General features: G+C 40.6%; 1 pseudogene; it reads left to right on the top strand.

The window, feature by feature from the left end:
* The first annotated feature begins 1705 nt into the window (after positions 1-1705).
* On the top strand, positions 1706-8569 carry LOC120110555 (annotated as a pseudogene).
* Positions 8570-9379: the final 810 nt, after the last annotated feature.

Here is a 9379-nt window from a genome sequence, read left to right as displayed (position 1 = left end):
AAGTTTAGGGATGGGCATCCCTTCCCTATCCACGGGCCTTGATGACGACAGAGGACTTGCTTTGCTACCTGAGGGACTTCTTGAGGAGACCGAGTACTGCTGAGTGGGGGATCTTGTGTGCATACCTGACCTATCACATTTCATTAGATAGGAATGCCAACCTTTTCGAGGGCAGAAGGTCGACTCCGAGTGCGCGCAGTGATGGAGAGAGCCTTTTTTTAATGTTGTGCAGATTATCTTGGCTACCACTATGATCTCATCTGGGATGGTTACAGACATCTAGGACCCCCGCTCTACTAGTTCAGTGCCCAGGTTTGTCCTTTTTTTCTAGGACCATCTTAAGGTAAACTTCGACGGTGATGCCTCGGTTGATGGAGCTTATGGAGGTATGGGTTTTGTGATTAAGGATCGCGCCTCCAGGTTGATCGCTGTAGGGGACAACGTACTTTTGGTTTGACTGCTATTGAGGCGGAGCTTATAGCAGTCTGGAAGGGTATCACATTTGCTAGACGCATATTCAGTGCGGACAGTGTATGTCTTGAGGGGGACTCCGCCATGGTGATTGACTGGAGTATGGATACGGGGCGAGAACCGGTATGAAGATGGTCATCCGCTGGTTCGTGAGATCCACAAATTGGCGAGGGATTTGGGCTTCTTTTAGGCTGCTCATGGGTATCGGAAGGCAAATAGAACCGCTAACTGGGTCGCTTCCTTTATTGCCCAATACTCCAGAGAGATTCTTTGACCGGTTATACTTACATTAGAGCTATATGAGCAGTTATTGTACCAAAAAAAAAAAAATCTAGTAGATTCGCGCTAGTCTTTCGGGAGCCCGTCAACCAACAGGACCTGAACCGACTTCCATATTAGTATCGTCCAAATCCAGTTTACTATGAGGTCCACGCGCCCAGCAGCTTCGGGTCCCATCACAGCAAGGATGGGGCCCAATAGTCTGAGCCGTCAATACTTTACCATGACCTGGGTGCAAGTTCCACAAAAGCGACCTCATACTCTTATCCTTAAAATATCTCCCTCTCTCCCTCCCTCCCTCCCTCCATTAGACTTATTGGAATTGTTACCATTATTAATGAATGTTAAATTTATTGTCTAGAATTGGCTTATATTTATCCGTTAGTGCTTAAAATGCCCGAGTCATCAAGGTTGCAAATGATTCAAGCTGCTCATCGAATCAGCTTATTTGAGACAGGCTTTGGCTTGTTGAAAAATAAAATGAGTCCACACAATTTTGGAGCCTGAATAAATATGGATAATTGGAATTAAAAGAAGCTCGGTTCTGTTTGGTTTTAATTTTTGTATGATTTTTCAGTAATGTTATAGTCACACAATAGGAAAAACCAAAAAAAATAAAAACGAAAATGACGGGCTTTGGGTCAACTTCCTTGTGGACATGGTGTTGTCAGATGCACTGCAAGTGGACTAAACAAAGCTTCATATCCTTCCACCTCGAGATGCAAACAACTGGTTTGGCATGTAAGAAAAGTAAAAAAAAATATTCAAATCATATCATATTCTTTGGAAGCATTCGTCCAACCTCAGGCCCCATCCATGACAGCGACGTCAAATGTCCGGACTATTCGACGGCATTACTCTGAAAGCAAAGCATACCTATAGAAAGGCCACAATGGCCTTTTTTGTTATAAATCATTCTGAAGATTTTTTCGACCGATAAAAAAGACCTATCTAGGAGGTTTTGTAACTTATTATATTTAAAGTTTTTTAGATGTATTTGTATTAGAATTGTATGAATGAATTGAACCAAATATCAAACAATGGCTTCCTCTTGTCTCCTCCACCACCACCTCCTCCGGCTGTTCCTCCTCCAAATTATACTGCTAATAATTAGCACAACTTATGCTCAAACCATAGCCCACCGCCATGCTATAAGCTTGCCCTCCTCCCTCACTGCTCGGACCGGCCAAACCACCGCCTGGCTCTCACCTTCTCGCGACTTCGCCTTCGGATTTCGGCCCCTGGAAGCTGACGGCACCCACTTTCTCCTCGCCATCTGGTTCGACAAGATAGATAACAAAACTGTTGTTTGGTGTGCAAACGCGACCAAACCGGTTCAAGATGGAGCCACAGTGGAGCTGGCCGCCGACGGGCAGTTCTCGCTCACGGATCATGACGGCCAAGAGGTGTGGAATGCCGGAATTAACGTCAATGTTTCATATGCTGCCATGCTTAATAGCGGCAACTTCATTATAGCAAGCAGCGACAATTCGGTCCGGTGGAAAAGCTTCGACCACCCCTCGGATACCATCTTGCCCTCGCAAGTATTGGGTGCAGGCAACGGGCTCCGGTCCCGTCTAATGGACACCGATTACTCCTCCGGACGGTTCAAGCTCAGCGTTCAAAGCGACGGAAATCTAACGTTTTATCCGGTCAATATCATGACCGGCTATGAATATGATCCTTACTGGGCTACCAACACTACTGGAAATGGATCACGGCTCGTCTTCAACGAGTCCACCGGAACCATCTACTTGGCTCTAAATAACACCAACATCAATCTCTTGCCAGAGAGGATATACCCCATGAAAGATTTCTATCAGAGGGCGACCCTCGATTTCGATGGGGTCTTCAGGCTATATATCTACCCAAAGAATAATGCGAAGAGTGGTGCCGGCTGGCCTGCGATGGCTTTCCGGCCTCCAGACATCTGCCGGAATCTCACCTCCAAGACTGGCAGCGGTGCATGTGGGTTCAATAGCTACTGTATATCAGGTGTTGGGATTCAGAGTGTGAATTGCGTGTGCCCGCCCGACTATTCTTTCCGGGATCCAAACAGAAAGTACAAAGGGTGTGCTACAAATTTTGCACCCCAGAACTGCAAGGGGAAGTTCACGTTGACAGAGATGACCAATGTCGATTGGCCTCTATCTGCCTACGAGCACTTGTCTCCCATAGATGAGGACAGATGTAGAAGAGAATGCTTGGGTGATTGCAACTGTGCGGTAGCCATTTACCAGCATGAAGGTCGTAATTGTTGGAAGAAAAGGCTCCCTCTCTCCAATGGTAAGATGGGCGACTACGTGGACCGAAAAGCTTTCGTCAAAGTACCCATAGGTAAGTTTACCTCGTGCATTCCTGCTGAATTTTCCTCCCGGACCACCAATTACTGATCCACGTACGGCTACCGAAAGCTCATATTCACAGGGATGTTGTTGGGTTCATTCCAGGGCAAATTTTCAATAGTGCCTTCAGCAATTCAAGAATATAGTTGTTCTTTTTTTATTCTTTTCTTTTGCTTTTGTTTTCATGTTTTTTTTTAGCAAAGTGCTTATTACTAACCAAGTCGTCTCAAGATTTTTTTTTCTTTTTTGCTTTTGATAATAAAGTCAATCGTTTGATCATCACTATGGTAAATCTTCTACTTTTTATTTGTACCTTAATAACAGATGATGCCAAGTTATTGTAATATTGTTCATATTTAAATACATGCATACCTACGCACACCACGCTTGCATGTTTCCGCGTGTTTGTATGGACTATAGATTTAGGTGGAGTCTTGCATAGCTCGTTTTCCTTTTCTCCGCATTTTAAAAATTTGAGTTTAAAATTTAAGAAACATGACTCAGGTGAGAACCCTGATTTTAAGGAACTGTTATGCAGATTCAACAAAGGGTGATTTTGGTAAGAAGAAGATTGTCATGGTGACGACCTTGGTGCCGATTCTCCTCCTATTGGTATGCCTTAGTCTATTTTTATGGAAGAAGAACAGAAAACAAGGTAAAATTTTTTACTTCACTTTTAAAAATTCAAATGTTTATAATTACTAGATGTTGCTGGAAATTGGACCCGGGGGTGACCACTGGCTGAGAAGGAAGAGCTCCGGTTGGTGGCGCATCGGCGGGCGGCGTCCTCCAGGGATCTGCAAAAAGCCGGTGGCCGGGATTTCCGGCGCCAGCCCTCCGATGCTTAAGTCAGAGGGGGCTTAGTTTGGAGAAGGTGATGAATATATATTGTCACTGAAAATCAGTAGAGGGGGGCCCCTTTCAAGGGGAAGGAGTTCCCCTTTTATAGGAGGGGTATAGGGTTACCTGAGACGTGACTGGGCGAATCAGTAGGTTATCGTCATGATGAGGCGTGATCGTGCGCATTAATGAGTTGCCGTGGGCGACCGAATGGGATGGAGTGGCGCATTAATGAGTTGCCGTGGACGACTAAACGAGATGGAGTGAGTCAACAAGTTGCCGTAGATGGCCTGAGATTTTGAGTAAGCTGGAGGTCTGGAGAGATCATGCGCATTTAATTGCTGTCAGTCGCTCAGGCGGAGATCGCGGGATTATATCCCGGTCGAGAAGAGGAGGAGCTTAATTCTTGGTGGAGGGGAGAAGTTTGCTTCACCCCCTGATCGGGCCTTCTTTGGACTGGGGGTCGATCGGGCTTAGTTTGACCGAGACCGGGGCCGCGAGGCTGTGTGCTCGGAGATCGAGCGCCCTTGAAGTCGGACGTCTTGGGGTCGGGTGCCTCGAGGTCGGGCGCCTCGAGGTCGAACGCCTCGAGGTCGGGCGCCTTGAGAGCTGCCGCCGTCGTGCCCGCTATCACATGCTGCCGCGTATCCATGTGTTTTGGGGACCCCATTTTTTCCCCCAACACTAGGAATTGGCATCAATGTTCAAATGCTCTTGTGGATGTCTATATGGTAGTTTCAGCATTTAAAAGAAAATTGATAGATTAATTTTCTGCAAAATAGTGAAATATCTTAGTATACACCCCCCATCTAACAGGTGATTTAATATCATGTATTGTTGCAGTCTATATACAATAAGGTGGCATCATTCATGTATCAATTAGAAAAAATTAGTGATGGGTTGTCTTACCAAAGTGCATCAACTAACCATTTTAAGATATAAGATGCCCATACGGCATCAGCCTTTAGTAACGTAAATCAATTAAATTTCAATTACTAGCAATTCACATTAGCCTTCGTCTTCTAAGCGAGATAGTTTAATTTGGGTATACCTACTCTGCATAACCCATCAGGAGAGTATTCTTCTAAAATTGGTATACAGGGCATGCTATATGCAGTGTACACTATTAATAAGCAAGGAAAAAGTTACTCTCGTCTGATCGTACAAATGAATATCTTAATCTAAAAGTTAATATGAAGTTGTGCCCTATGTAATTCTGAAGAAGTATAGTACAGAAGGCTAGTTTTTTTTTTTTAGTTTAAAAACATCTTCTTATGTTGTAGATGTTATCTGATTAATTTATCATTATATTCACGAGGTTTTCTTGCTTATACATTATAGTTCTTTTTTACTTTTCACAAGTTGTCTCGTGGATCTATTGATCAACATTTTGTAATTGTAAACTGGGCAATGTCGTACTGGTCGTATCCCTCCTCCATGTGGTGTAGTTTCCAGGTTCAAGCCTTGTGAGGTGAATCTCTAAGACCCGGATATGAAGATTACATCATCCGGGCCTTCTCACTCTCTCTAAAGGAATTCAATATTTCCTAAGCATATATAGCATCGCATATTGAATACGTACCTATCACCTATGTCAATCGTTGAAGCCTTCTCGACAATTAAGGGTCCTCCGTAAACAAGTATTTAAAGTATAACAGCTTCCATTCAAAGGCAAAAATATTTCGTCCATTTATATATTATCGTTTACAAGATTGTAGTACCATAACATAGAATCCAAGGTAATACTAGATTTTGTGTGCATGCTAATTGGGCTAGCTAGGGGTGTAAATGGGTCAAGTAGACTCGTGATCCGATCCGATTAAACATAATCCGATCCATTTTAAAGGATCCGTGGGACTGGGTTGGGTTCTAAAATTGGACCTGTTTTATTTTCGGGACCGAATTTGGATTTTCTGAATTCTAGCCCGACCCAATCCGACCCGACCCAATCCATTTAAAATTTGTATAATACTAGATTTCATGTGCATAGGGCACATGCACATGTCAATATATGCCTATATATGGTGGCATTTCATCTGTAACTTCTTTTAGGTCCAAAAATTCAATGATGCCTATGCTCTTGTCCATATATGGTAGTTTTCAATTAATTAGAAAAAATTTTCATGTTTTTGTTGCAAATTTTTACTCCATTTAAATTATGTAACCAAAATTGGAGTATAAGTACTTTGATCAATTTTCTAATTGTTGACTTGGTTATTTTTGAAGTTCCCACGTTAGGTGTACCAATTATCTCCTCCAAAAAAAGTAAAGGAATGGAAGTGGAATTGAATTTATTTGACATGTTTACAATTGAAAGTGCCACTGATAATTTCTCAGTTAACAATAAACTTGGAGAGGGTGGCTTTGGCCCAGTTCATAAGGTAATCATCTCCTTGTATGACATTTTTTTCCTTCATTATACATTTAATTAACAAATTTTTCTTTGTAAATTAAATCTTTAAGATAGCAAATTTCAGGGTCAATTGGAAGATGGACAAGAGATTGCAGTTAAGAGGTTGTCCAAGCATTCTGTGCAGGGTGTGACAGAGTTCAAAAATGAGCTTATGTTAATTGCTAAACTGCAGCACAAAAATCTCGTTCGGATTCTTGGTTGCTGCATTCATGGAGATGAAAGAATGTTGATCTATGAGTACATGCAAAATAAGAGCTTGGATGCCTTCATTTTTGGTACGTATATGATTTTACTCCTTTATACACTTCTTAGCACTGCAAAGTTGATTGCATGTTGAACTAAATTGAGCGTGACATATCCTGTGGATGTACCGTACAATAAAAAAAGAAGATAATGATGAGGTAATTTGAATTTGATAATAATTAAGAATAGACCTATCTTATCAATTGAATGAGTTCAAAATTGGAAGTAGGAGGTGTTTTTCACCTTTTAATTTCAAGAATACGGAGACCGTGTCAAGCGAGCACCAGGAACTTTTACGAGGTTTGCATTCTCCAACAACCCAATATAGCTTAATTGTACCCTAAATGCTGATAATTACATAAAAAGCTAGGAACATAATAATATTTTTTCATAAATGTATGCATGTAATATGAAGTTCTAATCTTTTAGAATGATGAAACTCTTTGACAATCTTGCAACAAATATTGACATGACTCCAATTTTTCTCCTTTTTAGGAAAATTTGGACATCAAATTGTCTAAAACTCTTTTTAGTTACACCCTAAAATGTTAGCTACATTAATTTAAATTAGAATCTTGACATACAAAAATTAATGTTAGTTAAAGAAAAACTGTATACATCCAATAACCGTATCTATCAGACTTCTCGAGTCATCCCTCATTTTACATCAAGACCTCAAACTAGAAGAAGTAGCTTTTCCTGAACAAATTTTGTTATATCTGCCACTCATATGAATGATCAAATAGATTACTTTATAATGATCAACTTGTTAAATTGGAATTTTGGTGTTATTATTGCAATCCTAATATAGAATAAAATGCTGGACCAGATAAAAAACAAGGGGCATTGCTGAATTGGCAAAAGCGTCTCGACATTATTATAGGAATCGCTCGAGGTCTTCTTTACCTTCACCAAGACTCAAGGTTAACAATAATTCACAGGGACCTCAAGGCTAGCAACATTTTGCTTGATAAGGACATAATCCGAAAATTTCGGACTTTGGCACTGCAAGAATTTTCAAAGGAGATCAAAATCAAGAGAAAACAATGATGGTGATTGGAACATTGTGAGCATATCAATGCAATTGTATCTATGTGTTACCCTCATTAAATAATTTACTGAAGTGCTAATTAATGGCATGCAGTGGATACATGGCTCCAGAGTATGCTACCGATGGCACCTTTTCAGTGAAATCTGATGTTTTCAGTTTTGGAGTTCTAATATTAGAGATCTTAAGTGGTAAGAAAAATAGAATGGTGTATCAATCAGGATATTCTACGAACCTTATAGGTCATGTAAGTATTCATTCAAATGCTATAGTGCTCCTTGTTCTTCATATTATTGTCGATGCTGAAATTTCATTTTTATATGTATTTGGCCTTTTATAGGTGTGGAGACTATGGGTGGAAGGTAGATGCATGGAGCTACTCGATGAAGATATGGGATGTTCATATCCTATATCTAAGTTGCTCCGATGTATACAAGTTGGATTGTTGTGCATGCAAGAAGGAAGCGAAGAAAGGCCAACAATGGCAGAGGTGGTTCTGATGTTGAGCAATGAAGGCGTGGCACTACGAGAACCTAAACGGCCTGGTTTCTGCATAGAAATGCCTCTAAGAGGACAAAATTCATCTTCCTGGGAACAATATTCAGTTACACCAAACGAAGTCACAATTACAATGCCTGAAGGCCGATAAGGCACTCATCAAAATAAGCATTTCTTTCTCTATGGGCAATTTACAGACTTTAGTTATTTACAGATAAGCTTATTTTATTGTAGAGGTGGACTATGATAGCACTATTTGAATCTTAAATTGCAGGATTTGCTTTCATCTGCAGAAAAGGAGTGTAAAAGCCTAATTTCTCCCTTGCTCTATAGTTTCTTGTGAATGCGATGAGCGAACATTTGAAGCTTGTAATAGAGGGAGAAGTGTACTAGATACTTGTTTTCTATAGAACTCTTCTAAATGAAACTCTCCATCAGTAACCTGTATAATTGACTAATCATTGTATGTCCCCTCTTTTTTATGTATAGTATTAGTTGATGTATATGTACTTATAGGTAGTCAACTATGGTTAGCTACAACATCCTTGAATATAGCATTTGCAATACAATATGATTATCAACTTTTAGTTGGAGTTTGCAGCTCCATCCATCTATGGGACCTCAATCACCATAATGCGTAGATGTTGGAATTATAGGATCTTGGAAACTTTTGCAATCCATGCTAATTCTCCTTTTCCTATTTTCCTCTTTGAGACTGACTTTAAGACTTTCTTGTTTTATTTCTTGGTCGTGGTAAGAAACATTGAATATTAGATCTAATACGAATTTTCCTTTTTATTCATGTGAATAAATTATCCCTAAATATATGGCTGGTTCGTCCCCACGATAGATCTTTTGCTTGTGCTCTGTGAGGCTGCAAAACTTCCTGCTCAATGATAGCTAGGAGTGAAATATGAATGCAAGGGTGCAGCATGTTCTTGTCGCAGATTGAAATTAAGGTCATGATCTGACGGTTCATCGTCATGCTTTTGTGGAAATGTCATTATCGGCCTCCTTTTTCCATGTGTAAGTATTTTGCACAAATTGATAGCCACCCTTTGGTAGGCTGGGATTACAACTTTTAATCATGTTGACTGGGACTTTAACACCCGGATCAGGCTTCAATATCTCTCTAACTCGATCCAGGTTCCTCCCCTACTTAAATAGTTCTGAAAAAACTAATTAACAACACCCAACTTCTCCTATTCTTTCATCTCTTTGATTTTCCATCGCCCCTGTTGC

This window comes from Phoenix dactylifera, chromosome 4, assembly GCF_009389715.1.
Source record: "Phoenix dactylifera cultivar Barhee BC4 chromosome 4, palm_55x_up_171113_PBpolish2nd_filt_p, whole genome shotgun sequence".
NCBI classification, from domain to species: Eukaryota; Viridiplantae; Streptophyta; class Magnoliopsida; order Arecales; family Arecaceae; genus Phoenix; species Phoenix dactylifera.
The sequence above is the reverse complement of the archived record's forward strand: the minus strand, read 5'-3'. Positions and strand labels throughout refer to the sequence as shown.